This window comes from Meles meles, chromosome 1 (genome assembly GCF_922984935.1).
Source record: "Meles meles chromosome 1, mMelMel3.1 paternal haplotype, whole genome shotgun sequence".
NCBI classification, from domain to species: domain Eukaryota; kingdom Metazoa; phylum Chordata; class Mammalia; order Carnivora; family Mustelidae; genus Meles; species Meles meles.
The window spans coordinates 170479322-170497823 of NC_060066.1; the positions used below are offsets into that span (position 1 = coordinate 170479322).

Consider the following 18502-nt stretch of genomic DNA (forward strand, 5'->3'; position numbering starts at 1 on the left):
TGGTCCCTGCGCTGGGAAAATCCCATAAAAAGATTGTGTGTGTCCGTGTGTAAGTGATGTTTGTGCACCCGTGCACATGCATGATGCTTTAGCCTGTTTCCTGTTTCCTGTCTATATCTGCAGCTAACTTGTTATCTTTATACCTAGTATCACTTTAAAAATTGCTGTACAGGATTCCTGGCAATGCTGTGGTCTTTTATGCCTCCGGGCTTCTGAGTTCTTCCTGTCTTGAGTGTTTAACTCCCTCCTTTATCTGCCCAGCGAACTCCTATTTAGGCTTCAAAACCTGATTTAGATGTTGGCCCTGTGAAAGATAACCCTGCCTTTCCTCTGTGTCCACAAATGAATTCCTTCCTCCTTGCAGCTCCCCTTAGACTTACTAATACCTTTGTTGGCTGTCCTGATGCTGCTGCAGTAGGATTCTGAGTGTGTAGTCAGTACAATGCAATGGTTAAAATAAAAGTCTTTGGAGTCTGAAAAATCTAAGTTTGGGTCTCAGATCTGCTGTTTACTAATTTTTGAAACTTGAACAAGTGACACATATTTCTGAAATTATATTGTTTGTAGCCAGCAGATCACGGGGCACCTCTTCAGAATGTTCAGTAACCGTGAAGCAACTGACTGAGTACCTGGCCTGTGGTGAGGGGTGCAGTAAGTGGGGTGCTGGCCCGGCTCCCTCCGTACGCTGTCTCTTCTGCTTCCTTCCAGCCCTCTGAGGTCAGGGACCTTGTCCTGTGGATTTCTGGATCTCTGGCTCCTGCCATATGTGCTCATGGATCTCTAGTAGATGCTAACTGACCTGCATCCGTGGAATCATTTTACAGACCCACAGGCTGTGGTTTGCAAGGTTTACCAGAATCGCCCACTGAGGGGACTTGGATTTTATCTTAATGTTCGTGCATGGGACTGCAGCAGCTCTCTGTCTTTGGAGGCCCCTGATGCCAGATGTTTTGACTTTGTGTGGAGTCCCCGGGAATTTGGGATTTACTTCTCTTTTGTTTCCAAGGTCATTGTCCCTTCTTAGTGCCAGTCAGAGGTACAGGTGTGCCTTTGATTGGCTCAGCTGGGCAGGAACTTCGAGTGGCCGCCTTGCTCCCTGAGAAGCAGCTTGCAAAGGTGATCTGAGTACGGAGAAGTGTTCTTCCCTTCAAGTCTCAGGGCCACGTGTTGTGCTTTTCCTGTGCATGTTTCACTACGCAGTTCGTGCCGTCAACTGAGCGTTAGCCCATGGTTGGTTATTACACAGCTTGGAACCTAGACGAGAAGTCACCTCTCTCAGTGGCTGATGATGGCAAGCGAGGAGGAAATACAAGGCGATAACATCAAACAGATCTGCGTTCGGATCCTGGCTGTGCCCCTTGGAAGCTGGTGGCACCTAAGGGCAGTCCTAAGGCTTTCTGTGCCTTAGTGTCCTCGCGGAAATACAAGGAACAAGGGGAAATCTAGCGTCTGCCTCCTAAATATGCTGGTTAAATGACTCGACAGATGTTTAGCTTATCACGAGGCTCAGTGCGTGGTAAGTTCTCAACACAGGAGAGCCGATCGGGGCTGCGATTCAAGATGATGTGTCCCTGTGGGATAAGGGAAGGAGAACTGGGCTCTTGGCTATGTGGCTGTTTAAGGAATTAGGTCCATTTACAAGTATTTGGGCCAATTGCAGCGACCTTCTGCTGCAGAGGCGAAGGATTCTAGGCCTGTCATTTCTTGCCCATGAATAACTGGGTCTGGCTCAGGACGGCTACAAAATAGTGAGATGCCACCTCCGTGACTGTTAAGGAAAAGAGGCTTCCACTGGTATTTTAATCGTAAAAATGTATGTCTTTGTGGCGACCCTTGCACAAAGTACGGACGCACATAGTTCCTTTTTGTTATGACCTGTATTTTTGTTCCCCCGGAGGAGGGAGAATCCTCCCCATCCTGTGCAAGTCGCGGCCGTGGAGCTCCCGCACAGACACTGAAATAATGCATGTTGCTTTTTTCCTGGAAGGGGCCTACGTGGTACGACTATATGTTAATCATCAGTCCTGAAAGGTGTCATTTAGCAGCGGGGGAAATATGTTACTCGGTGCATTAATGGAAAAGAGATTATTTTCAAACATTTCAAAACCCTGAGGACCTCTTCAAGGAACTTGCTTTTTTTTTTTTTTTTTTTTTTTTCCCCTCTCTTAGCCATTTAGAGCAAAGGTACCACATCTTTCCATGATTTAGAGATAGGGCTGTAAGTCTAGCAGAAGAAGCTTAATGTCGGAAAATTAAAGGCAGAAGGTACGATGCTCCGTCCGCGTGGGTGCTGCTGTAGGCTGGGCCACAAAAACCCACCACACACACATACACACCCACACCCACACACACACATGCACATGAGACAAAAAAATATTTGACCCAAAATGTGGTTCTTTGTAGAGGCAGGCTCAGAGAGAGATCATCACCGACACCTGATAATTTGGGATGGAAGACGTCGCAGAGCAGAAAAGAGAGGTGAAAACAAAGACAAGTGGAACAAAGACAGATGGTTTCCAAGGACCCAAGGTCACAGATGAAGAAGACTTGAAGGGTGCAGGGTCTTTCGAAGAGGGTCAGGGTCTCTTGCTCAGAACTTGGGGGCTTTAAGGTTTTCTGTTCCCAGGAGGGAAGAAAATGGATCTGAATTTTATGTCGGCGCTCATGGCCTTTCTTATAGATGGCTGGGCTCACAGATGGCTGCCCCAAGCGGCAGAGGGACACTGTCGTTGAAGAACAAAGGGGCTAGGCCAGGGGCAGCAGGTCTGGCTGCTTCTCTGGAGAACTTTGGAATGTTACTGGAGAGAGAAGAGAATCCCAAACCACGGGTAACTAAAAGAGGCCTTTCTAGATGGGAAAGGCCAAGTGACATGGCTCAGGCTTTGTATCATTGCTTTGAGTCAGGCAGGAGGGCGAGAGTTGGCTGCAAATCAGACTGGAGAAGTCGCCGTGGAGAAGACACACTTGGATAGTGTGAGAAAGACATTCGAGTTGGTTTTCTTGGGGACCGGCTGTGGCACGGGGAGTTACGTAGGGAAAGGTATGTCACTGCCCTGAGTCTCAGCTTCACCTGTACAACGGGGAGAGAAAATCCAGGTCCCCTGTACTTGAGCGCTTACATGAGGCAGTAACTATGGGACATGCACTTCTGGGTCTGACATGTAAATATTGACTTCAGTTATTTTACACCCATTCTTTCTCTCAGAAGCCATAGATCAGCGGTTGCCTCCTATGTGTAGGGTCTCCTTCCCTCTTCAAAGTTGGAGCCAGCTGGTCCCCATCTTCAGCTGTCCCTCTGTCTCCTCTGCAGCTCTTTTAGCCCTGGGACAGTTTGGCGGACTTCTTACTGGTGGTGTGTTTCCTACAGTAGACAGTGAGCTTCAGGGGGCAGGGAAACGTCTGTACCCATCTCTCACTGACTCAGCAGCACAGGGGCAGTGCTCCATACGTGGGGAGCACGTCGCTTATCTCTGTTAGGCTCTTGTTGAGGTGTCACTGGAGGTGAGTTTATATTCCTGTGCTCCCCTGAATGCCCTTGATTGCTACAGGCAGTAGGATCAAAGGGACAGAGGCTCCATCTAGGAGGGAATCTGAGAAGTTTTCAAGTTTTGTTCATTTCCTTGAGGTTACAATGGAAACAAATAAGGTTTGCTACCATACTGGTGGAGTGTTGGAGCCCTGAAGCCCATCCACAGACAGCGACGTGGGAACCCCTCTTTGTGCCCTGCGTCCCCTGCTTATCTAGAGCTTGTTCTTTTTTGTACTAACTCAGTCACAATAGGATTGGGAAAGCAGATCTGATACATTAAAAAAAAAAAAATACAGCCTAAAACCAAATTAGAATAGGGGTTTTTGGTTAGCTATGCTATTTTTGTCTCTCATTAGTGCGGATAATTAGCAGAATTAAGAACGGGCACTTAAATTATGGTTTAGACAACAAAACATCTCTAGGAATGAAATTACCATTCAGCTTACATTTTCAGGGAGATCTTGAAATCACTGAAATAAAATGAGTCTGAAGGACGCTGTGATGCTGGGGGCTCTGAACGCCGGAGCCGAAGTAGATCATTGAAATAATGATGAAAATCAACGGTGACCACCATTATCTCATTCATTTATGCAGCAAATTAGAGTTCATAAGGCTATTTCATATCACTAGAATCTTCACAAATTAGAACAGGAAGAGATCATAGACATCAAATGATGCAACCCCTTCATCTTATGAGTGAGGGCGCTGGGAGTTCTTGTTGTTGTTGCTTTAAAACCACTTCAGGGGCGCCTGGGTGGCTCAGGCAGTTTAAGCGTCTGACTCTTGATCTCAGCTCAGGTCTGGATTCTGGGGCATGAGTTCCATGCTGGGCTCCGTGCCGGATGTGGAGCCTACTTGAACAAACTCACAAACAAAAAACAGTCCAAATGTCTAGAAAACCACAACTCCTATTACTTTGGGATGGCTCTCCTAGGATGGTGTTGTGTTTCATTACACACATTTCCCATGCATCAGTTTGAACCTGGACCATTTATCTTGTGAATCTAAGTACTAAAACACAGAAGTATAAAAAGCCGCCGGAAATCTTGTTTTAATTGAACCATGACTGTCCTACCACACTGTATTAGTTTTAGGTGCATGGCATCATGATTTGATCCACGAATACAGCATGAAATGATCACGAGAATCGGTTCCGCTAACATTTAACAACACGGTCATGTATTTTTTTTTTTTTTTTAAGTTGTGCGGAGTACTTTTAAGATCAGTTTTCTTGCAACTTACAAATAGACCATACAGGGGCGCCTGGGTGGCTCAGTGGTTTAAGCCTCTGCCTTCGGCTCAGGTCATGATCTCAGGGTCCTGGGATCGAGCCCCGCATCGGGCTCTCGGCTCAGTGAGGAGCCTGTTTCTCCCTCTCTCTCTGCCTGCCTCTCTGACTACTTGTGACTTCTCTCTCTGTCAAATAAATAAAATATTAAAAAAAAACAAAAACAAACAAATAGACCATACAGTGTTCTTGTCTAGCTTCCGTGCGATACCTTATGTTCCTAGGACTCATTTGTCTTATAGCAGGAAATTTGTACCCTTTGCACACCCAGCAGGCCTGTGTCACAAGGCAGGCAGGGCAGGGGTTCCTATTCCCGCAGTACCAGGTGAGGAAGTCGAGGGTTAAAGATGAGAAATGTTTGGGCTGTGTGGATGTGGTGGAGTGGCCTTGGTCCCAAGCTGCTGACTCTAGGTCCCCTCCAGCTTTGCGGGGCTTATCTTTGTTGACAGCCTGACCTGCTCAGAGAGGCCTTCTCTCCCATTAACTAAGACTAACCCCCACCCCAGCTTCCCATCTGCCCCATCACTCTCTCTTCTCAACCTGCTTGATGCTGTCACTCTTACTTCTACCCAACATTCCAGAAGGTCTCCTCTACTTGTGGGTTTTCTCCACAACGTAAGGTGCACGGACCTCTGTTTTATTCACCAGTCGAATCCGAGCACCAGAAACAGTGCCTGGCACAGCATAGGCACTCAATAAATATTTGTTAGAGGGTTGAATGAGCAATTGAAGGAGGTAGATAGCATATAGAGAGTCCTGTAGAGACTTAACAAAACAAAACAAAACTCACTGTGTTTTGAGAACTTGACATCAGGTCAGGAAAGTGGTGTCTCCATTTCCTTAAAAGCTGTTAAGTGCAGCTTTTAAGTCCTTCCTGCATGGGATACATAACAGAGGGCTTCCCGTGACCTGCACACCGTTCCAGGTGCCGGGGAACTGCCGTGACCAAACAGATTAGAGATTCTTGTCAGGGGAGAGCTTCCATTTCCAGGACATTGAGAGGGCAATAAATACATTAAATAAATTAAATTTTTAAATAAATGTATAAATAAATTTATAAATGTGCATCTGTACGTGTATTATAATAATTAAAATGTGAGCAGAAAAGCGGGGGAGAGCGAAGAAGCCTGGTGGTTTCGTTTTGAGTGAGGTGGCCAGGAAGGTCTTTCTCAGAATTGACGTTTCAATATTTGATGAATGGATGAATATTTAACCATTAATTGTTTGTTGAAAGGATGAATGTTTTCAAATACTAATTGTTTCTGCCTCAAAGTATCTGTCAGCAAAGTTACTTTACTTCAAGTACAATGTACAGAAGGCTTTTGAGCTCTCCCCCCTGTGAAAGCAGGTTGGAGCTGAAATGTTCCCTGGATTCCACCTCCATCCTCTTCCTTCACTTTTTTGAAATTGGTATGAGTGGCCACCTACGAGCTGACGGTGGTGAAGCACTGATTTCAGCGTTACTCAGTCCAGTGAAGCCCTTTTGTGAGGCCCAGGGGGTGCAGCCTGGGTGAGCAGCAGCCTTGAGCTCCAGCCTGACGCATCCCTTGCGTTTTTGAGCTGAGCTGTCACCTTGGACCAGTGACCTCTCCCAGCCTCAGGGTTTTTGTTTTTTAAACAGTGGTGATAATGTCTGCACCAGCCCATTTCTAACATGCCTCCCAGTTCCTGACCTACAACAGTAGCGCAGCAAATGTTACTCTCTTTCCCCTTTTGCACAGCTGTGCATTAAAACAGCCCTTGCTCTGCAGGGAGTAGAGTACAGTGCAAGGTGGAAAAGTAAGCAATGCAGAGTCTTTTCCCACGTAGCCCCCCACCCCCCCGATTGGGGAGGCCTGATGCACGATCACCATCTCATCCCTTTTAATCAGATTTTCATCATTATGAAGGCTCCGGTAATTACGGTTATTTTTGCCTTACAACTGAACTGCTGTTATTAAAATTCCTTTATTAAATCTTTTTTTTTTTTTTTCTTTCCCATTCGGTAGATGAAAGATGATAGAATTTCCGAGTCAGATGACCAGATACTGGATGTCGCTTAGCTATAAGGCCTTATTGTTGAGATGTAGGAATGGCTCGGGAAAGGTAGTGTTGCTGATTCAGGACTTGCGGGTAATGCCAGAGCCTGGACAGGAGGCAGCAGCTTTTCCGTGGTCTCTGCTGGCTCTCGCTGATTCCTCTTCATTTACTAGTGGGGCGCTGTTTGCTACACACTGTGCTGTATGCTGGGTGTTGTACCTGAAGGTCAGACGGTCTGTGTAGAGGCACCTGGCCTGTTGGAAAGACAGATCCAGCAGGGGGACACAAGTCCCCAAGTCCAGCTCAGTGCTGTGTTCATGATATTCTGCCAAAGTGTCGGGCAAGACCTGTGACCCATTCAGAGTCCAGACTAGAGTATCACTAACTTTCGTGATAATGAAGATAATCTTCCTGAAGACCATGGGGCTCTAAAGTCATACAGCTGGGCGGGGATCATCAAGGAAGACAGGACTGGGTCACTGCCCTCAGGAGCGCACATCCTGCAGGGGTAGCGCGTGATAACAAGTGTCACCGGGCTTCTTACCTGTGTGGCTCTGTGCAAGGGGTGTTTCATGCACACTGTAAAGTCCTGGCAAAGCTTTTTGATGACCACAGTGTTGCACCTGTCTCACAGTTGCCAGAACAAAGGCTTCAGTGTTTTACCTAATCCTAATCCACCCCAGGCCATGTAGCCTATAGGTGGCTCAGCTGGGAATTAAACTCAGGTGTGTGTGTGTGTGTCCCAGAGTCTGATCTGGGTGAAGCACAGGTGTTCCTGGGAGGGAATGTCATCTAAACGGGATTGCAAACTGGGATGGACACATCCGTACACAGTCCCATCACGAACCAATTACACTTCTCTTCTTTTAACCGGAACTTTCTCTCACTCTCCCTTGGTTCATCGGGTGACCATGGGAGCCTTCTCGTTTGAGAGGCTGCTGGGTATGCCTAAACCCATGCCATTTGAGCTAATTGTGTACAATTTAGCATTCCCAAAGCGCTGACAGTCCTCATTCAAACCAAGTGTGAAAGTTTTTAAATTAGCTTTCACAGTTTGATTCACAAGCAGCAAATGCAAAACGGCACAGGATTAATTTTTCCAACCATCACCAGGATGGCATAGCTGAGGGCTATCTGAGCTCATTTCCTTTAACAGAGAAGAGGCTGGGCGGAGGCACTGTTCTTTGGAGAGTGACATTCTAGAAGAGATCTCAGTGCTCTGGTTACAAAAAGAATCAGATATGCAAATTACGCAGGGTCTGCCTGGGACAGCATGGGTGAAGAGCAGGAACTTTGGAATTGAATGGTCTTGGGTTTGCATGGTGGTTCTGTTGATCTTGAGGTGTGGTGTTCTCGCACACTGGTTGTACGAATTACCCTTCTTTAGCTTGGTTTGCCTCATTGTAAAATGGGGATAATGTTTCCAAATGTCTGAAAAGCTTCTGGTAAAAGGATATGCACTATGTTATGCTTGACGTCATGGCTGACGTGTCAGAGGGCTTTCAGTCAGTCAGAGCTGTTGGCACGAGGATCATCCCTGAGTTTTGTTTTCCTGCAAAAACATACTATCATAGGGAGCTTTCTCTTTAGGTAACATTTATTGAGCAATGCTGTTTGCTGAGTGCTGTGCCTGGCATGGGGGACAGGAGGCAACAAAACACAGGCCTGCCATGAGGAAGTCTCAGCGCACAGTCACAGAAGACAACGCGGTAATTGTGGTGAGGGCACAGGGAAGGAGCTTCTGATCCGCCTTGGATCATATCCGCCTTGGATCATGACCACCTTGGTCATAAAAACCTTGGGAAGAAGCAGAATCTCAAAATATACGTAAGGAACAGCCAGGGAGGAGGGTTGAAAGTGAGTTCCAGGCAGAGGAAATAGCCCACCGCAAAGGCAAAGAGGTGAGAAAAGCAGCGTTTATTCTAGGAATGTTTAGATGGTTCTAAATGGTTGGAACAAACTAGATACGAGCAAGTTAACTTAACCCTGCCTCAGTTCCCACATCTGTGTATGGCCATAATAGTGGTGCCCACTTTCTGGGGCTGTTGTCAGGTAAAATGGGCATGTCAAGGAAAACACTAAAATGATGCCCAGTACAAAGTCCCCAGAGAACATTCTCAGCACCGACTAGCAGTGAACAGCGTTCCCATGGATTTCATTACACTAAGAGTTACTCAAGACCTTCACAACATAGTGGGTCTTCTATGTTATTGAAAGAGGTTTCTTATGCACTGTTCCCCTAAACCTGTTTGACCCATTGGATTGGTGAACATTTCTGTTCTTGGTAATAATCTTTCTCAGGAGTTTTATACTCTAAGGTTTGGGAAATGCTCTCATTAGATGCGGCAGACGAGATCTGTTTTCTTGCTCTAAAAGAAATTAACGTAGTTGAGTGTCTAACAGCCACCCCCCCAAAAAGAGAAAATTAAGAAAATTTTCTGTCTCTCTCTCTCTTTTTAGGGACCCATTGTCTTACATTATTTGCCCTCACTTGGCATTTGAATAAAATCTCCCATTCAGAGGGGTCTGAATCTGAAAGGTTACCAAGAGTTTCACTTTATTTTAGTGGGTTTTTGATACCTTGCCAAGCTAATAGGTTTTTTGGTGCAGGTACCTGTGGGTGTGGAGTGGACAGGTGAAATAGGCGCAGTGCAGAGCAGTAAGCCCTCTGGCTTGTCTGCCTAGCGCTGAAACCAAGGTCCGCCGGCGGAGTATCACCCAGAGGCCTCCGAGCTGTGTGGTAGTGCATGAGTGCGCAGACCGGGCTGGCTCCGTTGATCTGAACACAGGGAGGAACCGAGGTGAAAGGGCAGGCAGGGGAGGCATCAGACATCCAGCACGGGGGTTCAGCCAGTGCAGTCCCATCAGACCGCCCCCATCACAGTCTCTGTGCTCACCAGTTGTGTACCCTTGGGCAAGTTACTGATTTCCAGGAGCCCCAGTGCCTCATGGCTCAGATGTGGGTCAAGAGCAGCAACCACCTCATGGAGCTGCGGAGTCTTACGGCGTGAAACTCTTAGAACAGCACCCGGGGAGAGGAAGGGCTAGGTGCCCGCAGCTTCTCCCGGCCCCCGTTTCCTGAGATCTTCCTGCCCAACACGCAGAACCACTGAGGAGATGGAAAGAATTGTCAAGTGAGTGGGTGCCCAGGACAGGACTCAGCCCAGAGGGACCTCCGAGTGCCGAGTTCAGGTCCTGGTGGCTTGTTGGGAAGCCTTCCCCATCTCTTGCCTCTGCTGCTGCTTCCTCCGCGCACGCACTTAGGGTGGTTGTGAGCAAGGCACGGTGCAGCGTGTGCCCTCCGTGCAAGGATGCTCTGCAAAGGTTGGCTTTCGTGACATCCGGAGCCAGGCTGGCCAGATGTAGCTTGCCTCCTGCAGTGCCCATGGGGGGTGGAAGTAAATATAGATTGCGTCTCCATGTAGCCTGGCAAATGGTTACAGTGGCTGCCTTTCCATGGTGGCCGCAGGAATCAATACAGACTGCTGCCCAGTCAATTCAAGTGCAGCGCATCTGATAGACAGACTTTACGGGCCGTGACCTGCAGACGTGGAGGCTTTCCCCGAACCGTGGCGGCAGGATGGATTTTCACTGTTCGCTCCTCATTAGACCCAGGGTGCTTATTTTCCAACACAGAACACATGCAAATTGACAACAGGCACATGCTTTTAAATGTAATCAAGAAGAATGAGCTTGTGTCCCAGCATTAATTTGCCTCAGTTCGGTGTCAGGATACCCAGAGTTTTATGATATGTTTTTGTCTGGGGTTTCTTCCTTCTTGGAGAAGGGCTTAGGCATACGAAGTGGTGTCGTCCGTCTTCTTCCATTTTCAAATGAATCAAACTGTGGTACGTTTGCAGGAACGCCTACCATGCAAAATCCTTTCCACTTGGGGTAGCTTGCAGGATGGGAGGATTTTGTGCCTGCTCTCTGGCACCTTCCAAACATGCCTGAGTGCCCGGCATCGAAATTTCCATCACAGGACAAATCCAGAGAATGATTCCCAAGCATCCTAGACCCCCTAGTAGCTCAATCTCTGCTATCCCTGCAAAGCTCAGAGTGCTGCCTCCCTGGTGTTCATTTGAAAATTAATTAAGTGCTACTTCAGAATGCATATCCATTGCTTAAACATTAACACCTTGTGTTGACACTTGACTTTTTGGCACTCAGTGTCATTTCATCATAACCAGATTGTAAGGGCTGTGATAAGGCGTCACGTTTTAATGTTTAAATTCAACACGTATTTCTAATCAAGGTTTTTGAAAACTCATATACCGTCTAACACAGCAGTGTGCATCCAGTGTATGCTCAGCAAATACTGGCTAGAGTTTGATGAAAAGGTGACTTTTTTAAAAAGGAGACTATTTGTACCTTAACTATAGCAGCTCAATTAATGTGTCAGCCTGAAGTCATTGGTCTGTAATCACTTCTTATTCCCGCTTTCCTTTCTTAAGTGTACCCTTAGAAATAGCAATTTAGGAATAAGAATGTAACACAGTACTTTGTTAAAGGCTTTGAAATGGTTTATTCAAAAAAGAAGTCATGTGTTTTCCTAAGTCAGTAGGAAGATGGGCAGAAACATTATGGAGATGGACATGTCATAGGAGGGACAGTGTCAGCATTCATTATCCTATTTGGGAAATGGGGAAACTAAGGTTTAAAAAAGTAATAAGTGGGGTGGGTGCCTGGCTGGCTCAGTCAGTTAAGCATCCAACTCTTGATTTTGGCTCTGGTCATGATTAAAGGGTGTGAGATCAAGCCCCACATTGGACTCCATACTGAGCACGGAGCCTGGTTAAGAGTCTCTCTTCCTGGGGCGCCTGGGTGGCTCAGTGGGTTAAAGCCTCTGCCTTCGGCTCAGGTCATGATCCCAGGGTCCTGGGATGGAGCCCCACATTGGGCTCTCTGCTCAGCAGGGAGCCTGCTTCCCTTCCTCTCTCTCTCTCTGCCTGCCTCTCTGCCTACTTGTGATCTGTCTGTCAAATAAATAAATAAAATCTTAAAAAAAAAAAGAGAGAGTCTCTCTTCCTCATCCTCTGCACCCCCCCCCCCCCCGCTTGCATCCTTACTCTTTCTCTCAACAAAATGGTAGTAATTTCTCCAAGGTAATATAGCTTCTAAATATTAAGAGTTTATTAGCTACTTGTAACCATGTATCTCATTTGTATCTTTTAGTAAACTTATATAGGCATTCTTAGTGACTTTATAATTGAGATTATAAAGGCAAGATGATTTGTCAGCGGCAGGGCCATGACTAGTACACTGGACTGTGGACCTTAAAGACTGCACTTAAACAATATCCCATTATCACTCCTTGAATGACAGTCATGTGAAGATTTGCAGACTTAAATGGAATTCCAGCTATATAAGGCTTAAGCCAGATAGATACCATATATGTGTTCAACCAAGTCCATTTGCCTCATAAGGTTATATTAGATGCCAACTTCTAATTTTTGAAAAGAAATATTATTTTTTTTAAATTGTATTTATGTGAGAAGAGAGAGAGCTTGAGCGTGTGCATGTGAGTTCGTTGGGGAGAGGGGCAGACAAAGAGGGAGAGAGACAGAGAATCGCAAGCAGACTCAGTGCTGAGCATGAAGGCTGACCCTGGGGCTCGATCTCATGACTCTGAGATCATGACCTGAGCCGAAATCAAGAGTTAGACACTTAACTGACTGAACCACCCTGCTGCCCCGAATTTTTTAGAAGACATTGTACAAAAATAACTGGGTCTTGTATACAGTTGCTTGGGTTCAGGCTACCAGATACATACTGAGAATGTAGTGCAAGGACGGTATTGAAATAGTAAAGAAGGATGCATACCTCTTGTTTTGTATATACTCACAGCCATCTTCTACAATAAGCAAGGAGTCTTTTTGTTCCTGATATATTACAGGATTTAGGTTTTTCAATTAGCAATAATCGCGCCTCGGATAAACCTCATTGGCTACGATACTGCCACTGCGCAAAGCTACAGGATTTAGGTTTTTCAGGTAAAACTCAGTTTTTCTGAATTGCGACATAAGGAATGCAAGTAAGGAAGGGGGATAGAGAGGAGGAAAAAAAACATGAATGGGGGCGCCTGGGTGACTCAGTCGGTTAATTGTCTGCCTTTGGCTCGGGTCATGATCTCAGGGTCCTGGGATCGAGCACCGCATGGGGCTCCCTGCTCAGTGGGGAGTCTGCTTCTCCCTCTCCTCCTGCTCTCTCTTGCTCTCTTTCCTTCAAATAAATGAATAAAATCTTAAAAAAAAAACAAAAAACAAAAAAACATGAACAGAAAGACCTTGAAGTATTGAAAGTTCCTGGTGGAATATGGGTGTTCCCGCTCTGTTGGGTATACTCAAGGAAGCCTAAGCAGGGTGAGGAGGCACTTCTGTCTTCACTTACTCATTCCCTCTGATACCCACTAGCACCTGCTCATGCCACTGGCATTGTTCTAGGTCCTGAAGTTCCATCAGTAGATCACACAGTCCCTGCCACGGTGAGGTTCGCAGTGTAGGTGAGAGATTTGCACTATAAGCAAAATTAATGTGCAAGTTACGTAGTATATTAGAAAGTTTTGTGGAGAAGAAAATAAAGGGGGAGACAGATGGGGAGCATGGGGGTAGGGTTTGTTATTTTAAATTGGGAGAATGGAAAGTGGCATTTGAGCAAATATGCCAAAGAGGTTGTGGGTGCCTGCTCTTATGGTATCTGAGACAGAGGGAGCAGCAGTGCCAAGGGCAGGAGCATGCCACGTGTATTTGAAGAATGGCAAGGCAGCCAGTGTGCCTGGAATTGGGCTAGGGAGCGAAAGAATGGTAGCCAAGGAGGTCAGAGAAATTAAGGGAGTTGGGCAGCATGTTCACAGAGAGCCTTATAATATCGTAATGGAATCCGATGCAGTTTTGTAAAAAAAAAAAAAAATTGGAGGGGAATCTGAACAGAAACGGAGAATGCAGTTGGGAGCTGTTGCAATAATGAACAAGAAAGATGATGGTGGTTTGTTGCAGTGTTAGCCTTGCAGCTGGTGAGAGGTCTGGATTTTGGACAGCGTTGCTCAAGTGCTTTTTGAGTTTGTGCTTACATACCAGGCACTGAGACACAGGACACTGAATAGTTGCACAATCTGTGTCATTTAGGAGTGAGAAACATGCACTTTCTGCGGGGGGTGGTGAGAGGCAGTGCTGTGTTCCAGAAGGAGACAAGCCTTCAGGGCTCTGGTCCCATCCTGCCATGTGCTGGGAGGGGGACCTTGAGGAAGGGGCTTCATTTAACTTCTGAGTCTGTTTACTTAGCTGTAAAATGGGAGGGTGGTAGCTGTTTCCTCATGTACTTACTGCATGTATAAATAACAAATACAAGTTGCTTAGGGAAATTCTCTTAATAAACCGAGGCTACATGGCGAGGTAACATCTAGAGACTTGCTGTTCTGATTAAGATCCCAGACTGAGAAGACAGACCCCCTCCAGCCCTTGTTAACTGTGTAATTGTGGGCAAATTACTTAACCCCTCCATGCCTCATTTGTAAAATGGAAAAGGTGAACCTACTTATTAAGACTGGTATATGGATTAAGTCGGTTAATATGTAAGCCTGTAGAACAATGCCTGACATGCGGTAATTAACACTAGTCCCCAGCATGGTTGTGAGTTCCAAGGAAGTTCTTCAGAATATCCTTAGATCATTAGCATGTTTGAGCGGCCTTCTACCTGTTTCCAGGCCAATTTTTATTTCAACGTTCTGGGAACCCACATTTTGTCTAAGTGGCCAGACAGTTTCGGTGAAACCAAATCCATGCGCTTGGTTCTCTGTTCACTCGTCCCGTCCCATCGAGAGTACCGCTTTAATTTCTTCTCGGATTAGTCATGTTTACCAACAGCTTGAAAAGTACATCCCAGCCTTCAGAAAGCAAACGATAATAGCTATAACAAGGTATTAGAGGTTGTATCAACTTGTCTTACTTGAAGTTAATGTGAAAAATGTGGAGGAAAAAATAACAAGGGGAAATTTCGAAAATTGGGCAATGATGGTTAAGCAAAATGACATGTGCATGTCTGAATGTAAATCACAACTGTGTTAATGCCTTGCCGGCTGCCTGCCATCCCGAGGTTTTATCACATCATAATGCAGTGATGAGGTATTTCTTTGCTTTTTTAGTTTTTCCACTCGCAGATGCCAACAATGATTATTTGTAATTTCAGAAATAAAGACGCTCCAAAGCAACATCTGTGATTCCATATTTTTCCGTGGAATTCAAAATGCATGTCTTATTCCTATCTGTAACCGGGGAGTATTTGCAGTCAAACATAATTCCTGTATCCTTGATTTAGCTCTGGACCAGATTGACTAAAAGGTTTTAAAATGGGGCCCGATGCTCTCAGTATCTGTACTGTGTGGATTCTCGACCTTTTAATCCCCATTTTCTTTAGTACAAATAAAAGAGAGTTTATCGGTTGATTCAGATGAGTGGGAGTTTGCCATGTAAATTTCAAGGAATTATGCACTAAATTACAGTACCCATTTGGGGGCTTAAATATCATTCTCCACTACACAGAACTGGCATGGATTTTATTTTAAATGAAATGGCACACAGTGGCAGGCAATTACTTTTGTTATTGTGTTTCCTACCCTGGCCTCCAGAACCTAAGGACAAAGGAAGGGGATGTTCATTTATAAGCTGACCTCCTGAATTGTTCTTGAAATGCAATTTAATCCTCATATCAAGCAAAGTCTAATGCTGTATTTGCCAGTAAAATAGTCATTTGCATTTTTTATTGACAATACAAATTGTGTTTAATCAGGCAGTCGGCATGTTAGCATTTCCAAATGATTGAAGACCCAGTTTTGTTCAAACTACATCCCATTTTGGGTCAAATGTATTTTGTTCTTTTTAATTATCAGAGCACATAAAGTTGATTTTGAGCAGTATGCTTTTCTTTCTTTTTTTTTTTAATTGTCCATGCCCCATAGAGCTATATCTGCTTGTCTCCAAAGAAAGCCAGGAAGCCCTAAGTTCTTAAGTTTACACATTTACAGATGTTCAGCCCAGCTTAGAAGAATCGTCAGAAAAGATTTCTGCTGAGTAATGTATTTGAGCGTTGAAAAGACTATGGAGAAATGGACATGGTCTTGGACCACAGATCACGAGGCTGTTTGTTACCAGAAAGACACTGTCCGTTTCCTTATTTATGAACAGGAGGGACAACAACCTCCCTTCCCTTTCTTGAGGATTTTCACAAGTCTTTATCCTTTGAGAGGTGCTGGGGCTAAGGTCGGGGAGAAGCCCAGCTCCACTTGGCCTAGCCAGGTGGCCTCAGGCAGGTTCACCCGTCCCTGCCTCACCTTCCTCATCAGGAGAGTGGGAACTGTCCTAGCATTTACTTCCTGTGGCCACGGAAAGTAAGAGTTAATATATACAGAAAGCTTAAAACAATGTCTGGCCTGTGGGAAGTGCTGTTTATGTTTCTCATTATATTATCGTCATCCTTCTTAGTATTAATAGCATTTCTGCCGAGGTTTATTGTGTGGATGAAATCAATTCATACTGGTAAAGTACTTAACAAGAAACCCTTGCACGCAGTAAGTTTTATAAGTGTTGGCCATTATTTGTGTTATTCGGATCTACCATTTATGAGTGCTCACAGTATGAAAGGCATTAAGTTTAGGAGTCCTAGCAACGTGGGAGGGACAAGGAGTTCTGCCTTGACTTTGTGGATGAGGACAAAGACCGAATGGCTGAGACCCTTCCGACGTGGCGTGCTGAGGGAGCCTCAGGCAGGACTCGAAAGCGGGGCAGGCTGACTTCACGTATGTGTTTCCTCCCTCCCGAGCTCGGAGGCCACTCCACACAGGTCTCCTCTGAGCAGCATTCCAGGCTCTTCCTCATACAGGACCATGCAGCTGAGTGTTGCCTCCATACTTACCATGGGGACCTTGGCCAGGCATCCTTACCCCACTAACACCCACCAGGACATCGTCCACTTGACCTTATTTTCCTTATTTCTAGGGAACAGGAGTCGGAAACTCCCAGGGACCCGTTTCTATGTCATTTTCTCTGCAAAGACTTGCTCCGGCTCCCTCCCTCTTCCTACCCTTTTCTAGCCCCATCTCTGTCCCGTTGTTCCCAGTGCGATGCGCAGCCAGGAGGGTCTCAGGGCCGCGATGCTTGACTGATGGAGTCTTGTTTGTTTTGGAGGAGACACTCAGTGATAATTGAAAATACCAAATTTGTTTACATTGGTCCACATAGACAGATCGTAATCATAACAAACATTTTTTGAGAGTTTGCTGCGTGCCAGAACGGTTCTCAGCAGTTAATGCATATTAATTTATCTAATCCCCACAGCCACACCAGGCAGTAGGTACTAATACTGTCTGCAGTCTCTAGATAAGTTCCTGGCCCATAGTCTGTAGGGAGCTGGGGCAGCTTGGCGAGGGCAGAATGGGCTGATCTCTCTCTGTGTCGTTCTCCTTTCTTCCTGTCTGTGCCTGCGGGGGGCCAGAGCACAGCTAGCCATGTCCTGTGCCCCTGCAGGTGACACGGGAGAGAGAGGAGGAATACAAAGGGGAAGAAACAGGGGCTTACCGGGCATGTGTGAGTCAGGTCCAGGGTTACAACCTTTGCCCCTGTGATCACAGGTGACACTGACAACCCCGTCAGGGAAGTATCCCCCTTCTCACGGTAGGGGTGAGGGCGCGGGGAATCCGAGCCGCATAGTGGTTTGCTTTGTCTTCTGCTGTCACACAGCAAAGCTGGGATGTGAACCCAGGTCTGTGGATCCAGAGCAAAGCTGTGGATTTGAACCCAGATCCAGCTGTGGATCCCATACTTTTGCTTGCGTTTAAGTTCTTCCCTCTGTCCCTCCCTCTAGGGTTAGGATGATGGGGACAAACCAAACGGACAAGATACCTGACCTAAAGAGGCTTACCTTCTAGACAGGGAACCGGTCAGTAAACAAACAGATAAACATATAAACAGAACATTACAGAAGCGGTGAGAGCCCCTGATCTAGGGTCTTCAGAGAGGATATCTCTGAGGTCCAGCAGAGGTGAAGGAGACAGCCACGCAAAGACATGCAAAGAGCAAGGCAGAGTCCCGGGCAGATGCAGCAGCAAGGACAGGGCTCCAAAGCAGAGGAAAGCAGGGGATATTTTAGGAACAGAAAAAGGCCAGTGTACCTGGTAGGGGTCAGACAGAGGTCCGATCAAGCAGGGCCTCATAGAAGAGAGTAAGGAGTCTAGATATTTTTCTGACTTTCACAAAATGTAGAATAAAATCAGCACTGTGACCCCGGGCCATCCATTTAGAGCTCCGAGTCTGCAGCTTTTAGTCTGCTCAGTGTGTGTAATAATCCCTGCTCTGGGTCCATCTCGGGGATTGTTTGAACATTAGACACAGGGAAATCTAGAGGCACTCTTCAGAATTAGCCATTCCTCTCTGTGGCTTACAGAGAGGAATGGCTAATTTACCTGACACATTTATTTGTGTAAAAGAGAGGAATTCTCGGAAGACTGACTGTATAAAAGAAAGGGAGCTGAGCATTGGAATTCCTGAGTGCCGAGTCTCTGGATGACGAGTAGTGGTCATAACTGTAGTTGGATGAGAATAATAATAGGTGTCCAGTAAGCTCTCACTGTGTGCCTAACTCTAAGCTAAGCTCTTTAAATCCCTTATCACTCAGTC

The 18502-nt window shown here is 46.0% G+C and overlaps 1 protein-coding gene and 1 pseudogene across 3 annotated transcripts in view; one reads left to right on the forward strand and one right to left on the reverse strand.

Moving 5' to 3' along the window:
* DAB1 (DAB adaptor protein 1) overlaps positions 1-18502 on the forward strand; it is a 1148653-nt gene that overhangs the window by 811562 nt on the left and 318589 nt on the right. The window lies entirely within an intron of this gene.
* Positions 12723-12809, reverse strand: LOC123927828 (annotated as a pseudogene).